The sequence below is a fragment of the Pyrus communis genome, chromosome 16, assembly GCF_963583255.1.
Source record: "Pyrus communis chromosome 16, drPyrComm1.1, whole genome shotgun sequence".
NCBI classification, from domain to species: domain Eukaryota; kingdom Viridiplantae; phylum Streptophyta; class Magnoliopsida; order Rosales; family Rosaceae; genus Pyrus; species Pyrus communis.
In genome coordinates, this window is record NC_084818.1 from 20,718,747 (window position 1) to 20,733,307 (window position 14,561).

Consider the following 14,561-nt stretch of genomic DNA (forward strand, 5'->3'; position numbering starts at 1 on the left):
CCCCTTTACTTTAATGTCCAATTTAGTTAGAAATCAATTTAGTTTGTGCTTTTAAGTGTTTTGATTCATTTTATTTCCCAATTTCGTCCAAATTCACCAAAGCGCTCAAAACTGCCCAGAAAGTGATTTTAAGGCAGTTTTGAGTGTTTTGGGTGATGTTTGAGTCTTTTGGTTTGTTTTAATGTTTTAAGTGTTTAGTTTTACATTCTTTGAGTTAGTTTGGTGTTTTATATTGTGTTTTTACGTTCTTGAGTCAAGTTATTACTTAATTTCGTCCAAATTTGTGTTTGTGCTCAAATCTGCCCAGAAAGTGGTTTTTAGGCAGATTTGAGTGTGTTTGTGTTGTTTTGAGTCTTTTGGTTTGTCTTAGTGTTTTAAAGTTTAGTTTTGCATTCTTTGAGTCTTGTATAGTGTTTCATATTGTTATTTTACGTTTTTGAGTCAAATCCAAGTGGTTAACAATCCCTCCTAATCCCCGGTCTAGAACGATCCCTACTTATACATATACTACAATTTGACGAAAAGAGGGTTTAATTTGTGCGCGTATAATTCTCGCATCACACTACTTACTAGTTCACAATTAACCACTTAAAACATGATTTTGAATGTAGTAACATGCCTTAGAGAATTTCCTCAATTCCTTACTAGATATGCACTCAATTTTCACACAGATTTTCTGACTACACACCCTATACTAGTTATATGTGAGAAGATAGGTGTAAATATGAAAACGAATGCTCACATATATGTATGACAAAGAAAGCACTTTTCGGAGTTAAAAAGCATGTTTATCAATATGATCTCATGAAAGGAATGCTACTACTTAGATGCGAGAACCAGTGACACCATATACTCGTACCAATTTTAAACTCCACAAATTGAAACACATAACACTCAAGATTAAAGTCAAGGGTTGTAACGGGGCTTGGGGAGTTGGCTAACAACGAAAGGATAGGGAAAACAAACGTTCTTTAAAGCAATAGTAAGCAACATAATGAAATTGAACTTAGAATTCCCCTTAGAATGCCGAAATCAACTTTTAAACTCAAAGGGAAGGTTCAAGCAATCAATTAGGGCCGAATTCAATGTTTTGGACCCTTCCTTCAACAAACAACACTTGATGACACTTTTTCACATCTTTTCAACTCCTTTTTCATTCTTTTCACAACTTTTCTTTTTTTTTCTTCTTATTTTCCACGAATTTTTTTTTTTTTTTTTTTTCTTTTCTTTTCCGTGCCTCATTCAAGACTTTGGCACACCCATATATCAAGAATCCTTCCCCCACACTTGTTTTCTGCAATGCAATGATCAAAAGGAATTCATCTTGAGTTATGCTTTTACTATGCTTCAAGAACAAAGGTATGGGTGGTCCTACTCTAGGCTAGGTAAGGATAATTGTGGGTTAACAAAGAAAGTAGGCTACACAAGGCTCAACGGGGTTAAATCCTACAAAACAAATGAAATAGGGAAATATGGCAATTTGGCTATGGTGGTCACTACTAACTTCATCTTGAATATGTGTTATGCAATTCAATAACATGTTTTGAATGAAATTGGCATGAGTTCTAGTATTTGGAACTAAATGATGAAACGCCTTCTAAGTAGTAACCAAGCAAAGAATAATGAGATCATGCAACGACTTTAGAAAACAAGAATGCACAGATTTTAACTCTCCAAATAAACGTTTAGGCTCAAGTCTCACAAGGTTGTAGCGTTAGTTTGAGTTCCTTCCTTCAAGCATGTTACAAAAACTGATTTTTAATTTTTTATGATTGCATGTGAATTCATAAATTATAACCACAACCAAGCATCAACCAAAGAGTAAATCAAACTTTCATCCATGTTTACAACTCTCTTTAATAGTCATGCCATTACAAACCGAATCCTCATCATTGTGTTGGAAGGTAACCTAAGACACAAAAACAACTCTTTTTGGGCTTTTTGAAACAATTTTTCAAATTTTTATGGGATTTTCGAATTTTTAGGTCAACAAATACTAAAACACACCAAAACAGCCTAAAAACACCTAAAAACAGCAAGAAACAACATTTGAAATTATGGGTGATAAAACCCTACGAATTTGCATCAAAACACTTTGGTTACCCCCCCCACACTTAAATCAAACATTGTCCTCAATGTTTCATGCATAGACTCACACAAATAACAAACAAACAAACAAAACAACATCTAACAACCTAACATGGCAGAAACAAAATCAACAACAAAGAGAAGAGTTTAGGAATGCAAATCTGGAATTGGAGTGCTTTCTCGGTCTTCCTTTGTTGAATGCATGGGTTGCCTCCCAAGTAGCGCTTGCTTTAACGTCATACAGCCGGACGAAGAACCCAATCACTCCAGATTGGAGCCCACGGCATCCAAGGGTATGTCATCCACGGCATGCTCCACAAAGGTGTCATAATAGGGCTTCAAACGATGCCCGTTCACCTTGAATTCGTGTCCCGTTTTCAAGCTTTAGATTTGGACTGCACCATGAACAAAAACATTAGTAATAACAAATGGTCCAATCCACTTAGAACGTAACTTACCGGGAAACAAACGTAAACGGGAATTGAACAATAGCACTTTCTGCCCAATTGAGAATGATTTCCCACGGATCATGTTGTCATGGAAAGCTTTGGTCTTTTGCTTGTAAATGCTTGCATTATCGTACGCCTCGTGCCGTATTTCATCAAGCTCATTCAATTGGAATTTCCTAAGACTTCCCGCTTCATCTAAGTGCCTGTTGAACTTCTTGACGGCCCAAAGAGCTTTATGCTCCAACTCCACGGGAAGATGGCACACCTTGCCATAGACAAGTCGAAAAGGGGACATCCCAATGGGGGTTTTGTATGCCGTACAATACGCCCAAAGTGCATCATCTAACCGTAAACTCCAATCCTTTCTTGTTGGCCCAACGGTCTTCTCAAGTATTTGCTTGATCTCTCGGTTGGAAACCTCGGCTTGGCCATTCGTTTGAGGATGGTAAGGTGTAGAAACCTTATGGGTGACATGGTATTTCCTCAATAATGCTTCAATGGTCCGATTGCAAAAGTGTGACCCTCCATCACTAATGATCACTCGTGGCATTCCAAACCTTGCAAAAATGTTAGTTCTAATAAAATCTGCAACCACTTTAGAATCATTAGTCCGGGTGGCCTTGGCTTCCACCCATTTTGACACATAATCAACCGCAAGCAAAATATACATGAAACCATACGATGAAGGGAAGGGACCCATAAAATCAATACCCCAAACATCAAAAATTTCAACATTTAGGATAGAAACCTGCGGCATTTGGTCCTTTGCACTAATACCACCCATTCTTTGGCATTTATCACATGTTAAGCAAAACGTTCTAGCATCCTTAAAAATACTAGGCCAATAAAATCCACATTGTAACACTTTGAGGGCCGTGCGTTGTGTGCCAAAGTGCCCTCCACATGCATATGTGTGACAAAAACTCAAAATTGAATGACATTCAGAATCGTGCACACAACGACGTATAATCTGATCGGGGCAAAATTTCCATAAGTACAGATCATCCCACACATAAAACCGTGCATCATGCCTAAGTTTATCACGTTGGTGCCTAGTGAACTCACTTGGAATACGTTTTGACACCAAAAAATTAACAATATCGGCATACCAAGGTGCACTAACCTTAATGGACAGCAATTGTTCATCGGGGAATGTCTCGGCAATGGGTAGGGCCTCTTCATTGTGCACCATTCGGCTTAGGTGGTCAGCCACCACGTTTTCACTTCCCTTCTTGTCCCGAATCTCTACGTCGAACTCTTGAAGTAGCAACATCCATCGAATTAGTCGTGGCTTAGCCTCCTTTTTAGTGAGCAAGTACTTTAGAGCTGCATGATCAGTGAAAACAATTACTTTAGTACCAATTAGATATGATCGAAATTTATCTAAAGCAAAGACAACGGCAAGGAGTTCTTTTTCCGTAGTGGAGTAGTTCAATTGTGCATCGTTCAATGTCCGTGAGGCGTAGTAGATGACATGCGGCCTCTTGTCCTTTCTTTGTCCTAAAACGGCTCCTAAAGCATAGTCGGACGCATCACACATGAGCTCGAAAGGTAGACTCCAATCCGGTGGAACAATGATGGGTGCCGTGGTCAACAACTCCTTAAGTTGGTTGAATGATGCCGTGCACTCCTTGGTGAATTCAAACGTCACGTCTTTTTGTAGGAGACGGCAAAGAGGTTGTGCAACCTTCGAGAAATCCTTGATAAACCTACGATAGAATCCTGCATGGCCAAGAAAAGAACGAACCTCTCTAACCGAAGTTGGAGAGGGTAAGTGACGTACAAGATCTATTTTCGACTTATCAACCTCAATACCGTTTTCAGAGACTATATGACCTAAAACTATGCCTTGTTTAACCATGAAATGGCATTTCTCCCAATTAAGAACAAGGTTAGTTTCAACGCAATGTTTTAAGATTAAACTAAGATTATGCAAGCAACCATCAAAAGAATCACCAAACACGCTAAAATCATCCATAAACACTTCAATGATTTTCTCAACATAATCAGAAAATATGCTCATCATGCATCGTTGAAATGTAGCAGGTGCATTACATAAACCAAAAGGCATGCGACGATATGCAAAAGTACCGAAGGGGCATGTAAAAGTGGTTTTTTCTTGATCTTCGGGTGTTATGACAATTTGATTATAACCAGAATAACCATCAAGAAAACAATAGAAAGCATAACCGGCTAACCTCCCAAGCATTTGGTCGATGAACGGCAATGGGAAGTGATCCTTCCTTGTTGCGGCGTTTAGCTTCCTATAATCGATGCACACCCTCCAACCGGTTTGAATGCGTTGAGGAACAAGTTCATTCTCGGCATTTGCAACCACAGTCACTCCAGATTTCTTCGGAACGCATTGAACGGGTGAGACCCACTTACTATCCGAGATTGGATAGATTACTCCACAATCCAAAAGCTTGATTACCTCCTTCTTCACAACTTCCATCATCGGAGGGTTGAGACGGCGTTGAGCCTCTCGGGATGTTTTGGACCCCTCCTCTAGAAGTATGCGATGCATGCATGTAGTAGGGCTAATTCCCTTGATGTCGGCCAAGGTCCATCCAATTGCCGTTTTGTACTCCTTAAGCACTCGCACCAATTTGCTCTCTTCTTGTGCCGTGAGTGAGGATGAAATAATGACGGGCAACGTGTCATCCTCGCCCAAGAAAACGTACTTCAAATGACTAGGCAACGGCTTAAGTTCAAGTGTGGGTGGCTGCACAACTGAGGGAAGCATTTTATTAGCCGAAACTGAACTTAAAATAGGGTCCGAATACTTACCCGATTGTGATGGCAATGACTCGAGGGCAGCCACCATCTCAATGACCTCATCATTAGGGGGCACGGCAAAAGAATGATCATGCATGTCGTAGGTTCCCATGGTTGTGGCTTCAATGTTTTTCTTGTCCATGCCTTGTGCAATGACCAATTCAAGTGCATCGTTGTTTAATTTGTCAAAATAGTCCTGCGACAAAGAGTCAATTACATCAATAGCAAAACATGAATGATTCTCACTAGGGTACTTCATAGAATCAGAAAGATTAAATTTAATAACTTCCCCATCAAATTCCATTGTCAACGTGCCATTATAGACGTCAATCTTTGTCCGAGCAGTTTTCATGAATGGCCTTCCGAGGAGGATGGGCAATGAAGGGGCATGGTCCGATTCATCCATCTCAAGTACGTAGAAGTCTGCCGGGAAGATCAAATGATTAACCTGCACTAACACATCTTCCAAGACTCCCTTTGGATAGGCATTAGATCTATCGGCTAATTGTATGATCACACCATCGTTTTTCAACGCTCCTAGGTTCATAGATGCATAAATTGAATATGGCATGACATTTATAGATGCACCTAGGTCTAACATGGCAAATTCAAACCTAGAATTACCAATAACACACGGAATTGTAAAACTACCCGGATCTTTGCATTTTGGGGGCAGCTTGCGTTGTAAGATGGCTGAGACGTTTTCACCTACTTTGACCACCTCCTTGGTCGAAATCCTCCTCCTATTGGTGCAAAGTTCCTTCAAGAACTTGGCGTACCTCGGGACTTGCTTGATTGCATCCAAAAGGGGGATATTGACTTGAACTTTCCGAAACGTCTCCAAAATGTCCTTTTCCGCTTCTTCTTTCTTTGTTTGCTTAAACCTACTAGGAAAAGGAACATTCGCAGGAAAATCATTAGTAGGAACCGAACTTGACACGTTTTTACCTTTATTGGATGAATTGGACGACTTGGGATCACTTGGAACTTGTGGCACATTTGGTTCCACCTTGGCCGTGAGTGGCCTTTGCTCCTCCTCTTCAATTCTCAACTCGTCCTCCTCGTTGGAACGTGATTTGGATGGTTTGAGGTCAGATCCGACTTGCTTTCCACTTCGCAAATGCATAGCTTTTGCAGATTCGAATCCACCTTTCGGATTGACCACCGTTGAGCTAGGCAACCTTCCTTGCTCACGAAATTGCCCCATGAACTCGGCAATTTGTCCCACTTGCTTCTCCAAATTGTCCACCCTCTTGTCTTGGATTTGCCTCTCTTTGTTTTGAGTTTGGACTTCCTGTGTCAAAGTAGTAAGTAATTGAAAAATCTTATCATTATCACTTGAATTACCTACATTGCTTTGGGCAGGTTGTGCTTGGGCTTGTGGTGGTGCCAACGGCTTTTGATAGAAACCCGGGGGTTGTTGCCTAAATCCGCTTTGTTGTTGACCTTGTTGGGGGTCTCGCCATTTGAAATTCGGATGATCACGCCAACCGGGATTGTAAGTATTAGAAAACGGATCACCACGTGTTTGGTATTGGTTGCCATATCCCACGGCATTGAGTGTCTCCCACCCTCCATTCTCGATCAATTGTGGGCACTTGTCCGTAGGGTGTCCTTGCATGGAGCATACGCCACAAGAAGCTACGGTTTTGACTTTTGGACCTTCCACCACCTGAGAAAGCAACGTAGTAAGGTTAGCCATTTGATTTTGAAGTTCGGTTATGGCACTTACCTCATTGACTTGGTGTTGCCGTGGGGTACTCCTCTGTCCAATGCCTTCGTATTGTTGAGCGTTCAATGCTCGATTAGCAATCAAGGTCTTTGCAGCCGTGGGGGTCTTGTCCACCAAGGCTCCTCCCGCTGAGGCATCTAGCATTTGACGTTCGATTGGTAGAAGTCCCTCGTAGAAGTATTGTAAGAGAAGTTCCTCCTTCATCTGATGCTGTGGACATGAAGCAACAAGAGATTTAAAACGTTCATAATAAGTAGGAAAGGATTCACCTTCATCTTGTTGAATTCCACTTATCCTTTTTCGTAGGAGGATGACTCGAGAAGTTGGGAAAAACTTCTCCAAGTAAGCTCATTTCATGCTCTCCCATGATGTGACAGTTCCGGGAGCCAATTCGTTGATGCGAGATTTATACGCACACAAATTAAACCCTCTTTTCGTCAAATTGTAGTATATTGATAGTCACATTTTGCATGCATGTATAGCTTTCTTATTTGGCGTTTTTGTATTGTTTTTGGATTAAACTAGTTGCATTTTACTTTGTTTGGTGTTAGTGTGCAGCCAAGTGTGTAATAAGATCAATTGGAAGGCAAATGAAGGAATGTGGTGAAATTCGGCCAAATTGAGTGATTCTAAATAAAACAAGCATTGAAGTCAGATTAGGTGGTTTCAACACCAAAACATGCATTCACATGCATGTTCAAACACTTTGCACATGTTTCTTGGATTAAATATCCACATACCTGCAGATTATGTCCATTCCTTGCATCCTTTATTCCAGAAATTCCATTTCATGCCATCATTTCAGAAATCAAACCCATCCCTTTGTCCATGCCGTGTGTTCTTCTCATTTTCAGATGTGTATAAACATTTTCTGGTGGTCCAAGTCACCTTTGCAGGTTCCACTCCCTTGTGGCAGACTTTACACATGCATTTTGATTAAACAAAACACATTCTTGCAGGGTTGTCCAAGCCATGCGTCCACTACACTCAGAAACCCATCATTCCATCTGATTGATGCTCTGCCCTCTGAATTAAACAACTCCTAGATCCAATCTGAATGTTGGGGGATCACACACACTCTATTTGGCTCCATTTTCTGTCCATCATTCACTCTAATTCGCCCTCTCCATTGCATTGCATTCTACATTCTTTTCCTTTGACAGAAACTGCTCATTTTCTCTCCCTTTCCCATCCGCAAGGTTCCTTCTTCATTTCAGTCCATTACACACTCTAAAACCCCCCCTACTTCACTCCATTCTCTGTCCATTTCTGTCCAAAGGGCAGAAACCATCCAAACCAAACCAATCTACTTCATCCGCACCACATTTGGAGAAGCAACACCAAGGAACTCTTCAAGGACTTCAACATCAGTTTTGCTTCAAGGGTTCATTCTTATCAATTCTATGTTCATTCATGTTTTATACTTTTATGTCAAATCTTTTGTAAACATGAATTGTAACTAAGCTTCCTCTAGGGATTCGATGTAACCTTGCAAAGTTTGCTATGTAATTAAGTTAGAATGCTCAGTTTGTCTACCTAGTTCTTGCTTCATTCTCTGTTATAATTGTGAATTTGTGAGTTGATTTGTATGCTTGATCTCCATTTGAGTTAACCACAAGTTATTTAGCCAAGATTAAAACATACATCATGTCTAATATTGGTGGATTTGTGAATGAATGAAGGGAAAGCTTGGCAAACATCCTGCCAAGTGCTCCCTTTGGTTTATTGAATGTTTCTTGTGCATTACATACTCTAGATTATGAACCAAAGTTGCACATCACAATTAGGTTCAAGATTATAGACATTTGATCAAATCCACACATCATATGGTTGATCATATCCAAGTGAAACAAACCCAAGAAATTTGTAGATGAATGAGTATAAACCAACTTAACAAACATGGATTTAATTGAGCAATGGTGAAATCGAATCCCTAGTTTCATTTCCATTGATACTATCTCATTATATTGGTTGTTGATTCATTGATTTGTGTTTACTTCATTCTCTTATGCTTTCAAGTTAAAACAACAAATCTGCATAGTTTGATTAGTTTGATTCAAATCTGCCTATTTAGACTAGTTTGATTTATTTCTTAGATTTCAAGCAAAACAAGTAGTTACAAAGGTCCAATTAGTCCCTGTGGATTCGACACCCTTACTTATGCCATTATACTAAATATATTCTAGCATTAGGAAGGAAATATTACATCAACAAAAATGGCGCCGTTGCCGGGGACTGATTTCAGTCCCTTGTAATTGCTTGTTTGCTTATTTGCTATTTTGATTAGTGTCAAGGTTCATAACTTGTCAAATTGATAACTGGAAGTTGATTTAAGTTGCATACATTTCATGTGTGGAAAAGAATCCATTAGCCATTCCATTATCCATTGGTTTACATCAATTTGAGTTATAATCTGCTTTTGTTATAATCTGTCCATTTAAATGCATTTCGTCCAAATACAATTTCTCCCCTTATTTTGTTAAGTTTTAGGCTTAGAATCTGTCTTATCTTGTGTTTTGAAGCATTTTGAGTCAAGCTCAAACCTAATTTTCGTCCAAAATTGAGTTTAGTGTCAAAACTGCACAGTTTGTGTTTTTAGGCAGTTTTGAGAGTTTTTAGCTTGTTTTGAGTCTTGTGAATCTGTTTTGAGTCCTTTGAGACTTTGTTTTGTCCAAATTAGTTAGAAAGTGTTTTGATTTGTGTTTATAAGTGTTTTGATCCAAGTTTCCATCCAATTTCGTCCAAATTAGTGTAGGTGCTCAAAACTGCCCAGAAAGTGGTTTTTAGGCAATTTTGAGTCTTCTAGTTGCTGTTTTGGGTTTTAGGGTTGTTTAAGTGTTCTAAGCGTTTAGTTCCACATCCCTTGAGTCTTTTCAAACGTTTTTAAGTTTATTTTTGTTCTTTTCATTGTTGTTTGCTTCTTGATTTTCATTCACACTTGTGTTACTTTGTTTCAGGTAGTATATGTCAAATAGACTTGTTGAGTTAGGCCAAAGAATTGAACGGTTGAAGGGCCACACTTTGGACAACTTTGTGCCATCAAGTTCATCCCTAATCCGTGAGGAAGAGGAAAGGACTTCACCTAGTTCAACAAGTAAAGGATCTGAGCAATTTGATTGGGAAAGAGAAGAAGAGATGGCGGGCAACCTAGATGAGCTTAGAGCTTTGGAGGACTTTGCTCAACCAATCATACCAAATTCACCTTCATGCATCTTGCTGCCCACAGAAGCTAGAAACTATGATCTCAAATCTTCACATTTTCATATGTTTCCTTCATTTTATGGCTTACCTAATGAAGACCCTTTAGCTCATATTAAAGAGTTTTACAATGTTGTGAGTGGTTTACCTTTGCAGGGAGTAAGTGAAGCAAATTTGAGGTTGAGAGTGTTTCCTTACACTTTGAAAGATAGGGCCAAGAGTTGGTTGATGACTCTAACACCAGGTTCCCTCACCACATGGGATGCCGTGGCTAAGAAGTTCTTGGAGAAGTTCTTTTCCACTCAAAAAACAGCCACATTAAGGGGACAAATCTTCAACTTCAAACAAGATGATGGTGAACCTTTCAATGAGTGTTGGGAGCGTTTTAAAGGCCTCTTGATACAATGTCCACACCATGGGTTACCTTTTCACTTACAAATGCAAATTTTCTATGATGGACTAACCCAAAATTGTCAATCAACTGTTGATAATGCAGCAGGTGGAGCATTGAAGAAAAAGAATGCTCAAGAGTCATATAACATTTATGAGATGTTGGGGTCTAATGCTCAACACAAAGATTTAAGGGGTAAGAAAGTTGGAGTCTATGAAACAAGTGCTAATCATGAGCTTTTGTTGCAGGTAGCTAACCTAGAAAGGAAGCTTGAATCCGTGCTCAACATGGTACCAAAAACTAATGAAGTGTGTGCCATTTGCAACATACCAAGCCATCCTACTCACCAATGTCCATCTAGGGAAGCTTACCCCGAGTATGTTCAAGAGCAAGTGAACCTCATGAATTCTTACAACCAAAGGCCAAGGAATGATATGTATTCCAACACATATAACCCGAGTTGGAGAGATCATCCCAACTTTTCATGGAAGAACAACAATCCAATCCAAAATTTCCAACCAAAACCTGCCACTACCCTTGAGGACACGGTTAAATTGTTAGCCCAAAACACCTTGCAATTCCAACATTCCACCAATAGCGCACTCCAACAACATTCAGCCGCCCTAACCAAAATGGAGACACAATTGGGGCAGATTGCAGATGCCTTGAACCAAAGAGAGGTTGGGAAGTTTCCAAGCCAACCCGTGATACTCCAAAGGAACCAAGAACAAGCCAAAGCAATCACTACACTTAGAAGTGGTAAGGTTATTGATAATAGAGTTGGCAATGAAGTTACTAATGAATATGATCATGTGAATGCAGGTGTTACTCAAGGAGACAATGAGAAATCAATTGAGGAACCAACCCATGCCACTTCCTCACTAGAAGCACCAAATCTTCACAAGGCCGAGAAACCATACACTCCACCAATACCATTCCCTGGAAGACTTGCCAAAAGCAAGCAGGATAAGTCATTCAAAGAAATTTTTGATATACTAAGCAAAGTGAATGTTAACTTACCTTTGCTTGATGTCATTAGGAACATGCCGGCATATGGGAAGTTCTTCAAGGAGTTAAATAGCTACAAAAGGAAGTATGGACCACATGAGAAGGTAGTGGTGTCTGAGAATGTGAGTGCAGTTTTGCAAAGAAAACTTCCACCAAAGCTCAAGGATCCAGGCAGTTTCTCTATCAACATCACCATAGGGGACAAGAAAGTAGAGAAGGCAATGCTTGATTTGGGTGCTAGCATCAACTTAATGCCTTATTCAGTGTACCTTCAACTAGGTTTGGGAGATTTGAAAGCCACCACCATTTCATTACAACTTGCAGACAGATCAGTTAAATATCCAAGAGGTATAGTAGAAGATATTCTAGTTCAAGTTGATAAACTAATCTTGCCTGCAGATTTTGTAGTGTTGGACATGGAAGAAGCTCCTATACATGATCGTGAGTTGCCAATATTGCTTGGGAGACCTTTCATGGCCACGGCCAAGACCATCATTGATGTGCAAAATGGACTCCTCACTATGACAGTGTTAGGAGAGACAGTTCAATTCAAAGTGTTTGAATCTCTTACTCATCCTTCTTCATCTCTTGATTGTTATGCCATTGATGTGCTTGATTCACTTGTATTCTCTAAGTTCTTGCAGGCACAATCTAATGAACCCTTACAAACTGTTTTGAGTCAATCTCAAGATGAGTTTGATGAAGAAGATGCACTCATGGAAGAAGTAGCTGCCTTGGAAGCATTGGCATTGTATCCTTTGAATGTTTCACCTCGTTTTGAGCCTTTAGAATCATCAATATCACATCTAACTCCTTCCACTGTTAAGGCACCAAAACTTGAACTTAAGCCACTTCCACCACATCTAAAATATGCATATCTAGCTGAATTTGAAACTCTTCCAATTATCATAGCTTCTGACCTCACCCCAAATGAAGAAGATAAACTAATTAGGGTGTTAAAAGAGTTCAAATCTGTTTTTGGTTGGTCTATTGCAGATATCAAGGGAATAAGCCCTACCATGTGCATGCATAGGATCCTTTTGGAGGAAGGAGCAAAAACAAGCCGTGAGCCACAAAGAAGACTCAATCCACACATGAAGGAAGTTGTTAGGAATGAGGTGTTGAAATTGTTAGATGTGGGGATCATATATCCCATTTCTGATAGCAAATGGGTGAGTGCTATTCAGGTGGTGCCTAAGAAGGTGGGAATCACTGTGATGAGGAATGAAAACAATGAGCTTGTGACCACCAAGCCCACGGCCAGTTGGCGTGTTTGCACCGATTACAGGAAGTTGAATTCTAGCACTAGAAAAGATTACTTTCCTATGCCTTTCATAGATCAAATGCTTGAGAGATTGGCGGGTTACTCACACTATTGTTTTCTTGATGGTTACTCAGGTTACAATCAAATTGCAATCGCTCCGGAGGATCAAGAGAAAACAACCTTTACTTGCCCATTTGGCACATTTGCATACAGGAGAATGCCTTTTGGACTCTGCAATGCTCCAGCAACATTCCAAAGATGTATGTTGGCCATCTTCTCTGACATGGTAGAAAGGTTCATTGAGGTATTTATGGATGACTTCTCAGTGTTTGGTTCCTCTTTTGATGAATGTCTTAACCATCTATCGTTAGTACTTCAAAGATGTCAGGAAACAAATTTGGTTCTCAATTGGGAAAAGTGCCAATTTATGGTGAAACAAGGAATTGTGTTGGGGCATGTAATCTCTAGCAAAGGAATGGAGGTAGACAAAGCCAAAATTGACGTCATCACCAATATGGTAGCCCCCACCACTGTGAAGGGAGTAAGAAGTTTTTTGGGCCATGCGGGTTTTTATCGTCGTTTCATTAAGAACTTTTCAATGATCACTCGTCCATTATGCAATCTGTTAGCTAAAGATGTTGCATTTCATTTTGATAAGGCTTGTATGGATGCATTCAATACTTTGAAAAATGAACTAACCTCGGCTCCTATTATTATGGCACCAGATTGGTCTTTACCTTTTGAATTGATGTGTGATGCCTCTGACTATGCTATTGGTGCAGTTTTAGGGCAAAGGGTGAACAAGCTTCCACATGTGATCTACTATGCAAGCCGGACTCTTCATGATGCTCAACTTAACTATTCCACAACTGAAAAGGAGTTGCTTGCTGTTGTTTTTGCCTTAGAAAAGTTTAGGTCATATCTTGTGGGATCTAAAGTTATTGTGTTTTCTGATCATGCAGCCATTAGGTATTTGATGACAAAGAAAGATGCTAAACCACGCTTGATTAGATGGATACTCTTACTACAAGAGTTTGACTTGGAAATTCGAGATAAGAAGGGCAGTGATAATGTTGTGGCTGACCATTTGTCCAGGCTTAATGAAATCCAGGGAGTTGGAAAACCTTTGCCCCTAAATGAATCATTTCCAGATGAACAACTCTTTGTTGTTCAAGAAAAAGAACCATGGTATGCGGACTTTGTGAATTATCTTGCTTGTGGTATAATGCGAAATGACCTTTCTTTTCAGGAAAGAAAGAAGTTCCTTGCCATGGTAAAGCACTACGTTTGGGACGAACCATATTTGTTTAAATATTGCCCTGATCAAATCATTAGGAGATGTGTCCCAGAGAGTGAGCAACAAAGCATTCTAACGTTTAGCCACACATTGGCATGTGGAGGCCATTTTGGTGCCAAAAAGACATCGCTAAAGGTTTTACAATCTGGTTTCTTTTGGCCTACTTTATTCAAAGATGCTTTTGATTTTTGCTCTAAGTGTGATAGGTGCCAGAAAATGGGGAACATTAGCCGAAGAAATGAGATGCCATTGAACAACATTTTGGTGGTGGAACTCTTTGATGTTTGGGGAATCGATTTCATGGGACCATTTCCATCCTCTTTTGGCTACTTATACATATTAGTGGCAGTGGATTA

At 39.8% G+C, this 14,561-nt stretch overlaps 1 non-coding gene across 1 annotated transcript; it reads right to left on the reverse strand.

The window, feature by feature from the left end:
* Positions 1-10,556: 10,556 nt before the first annotated feature.
* LOC137721600 (small nucleolar RNA R71) lies at positions 10,557-10,667 on the reverse strand. Its single transcript, XR_011066671.1, has one exon. It is a non-coding gene; the product is annotated as a small nucleolar RNA R71 (small nucleolar RNA).
* Positions 10,668-14,561: the final 3,894 nt, after the last annotated feature.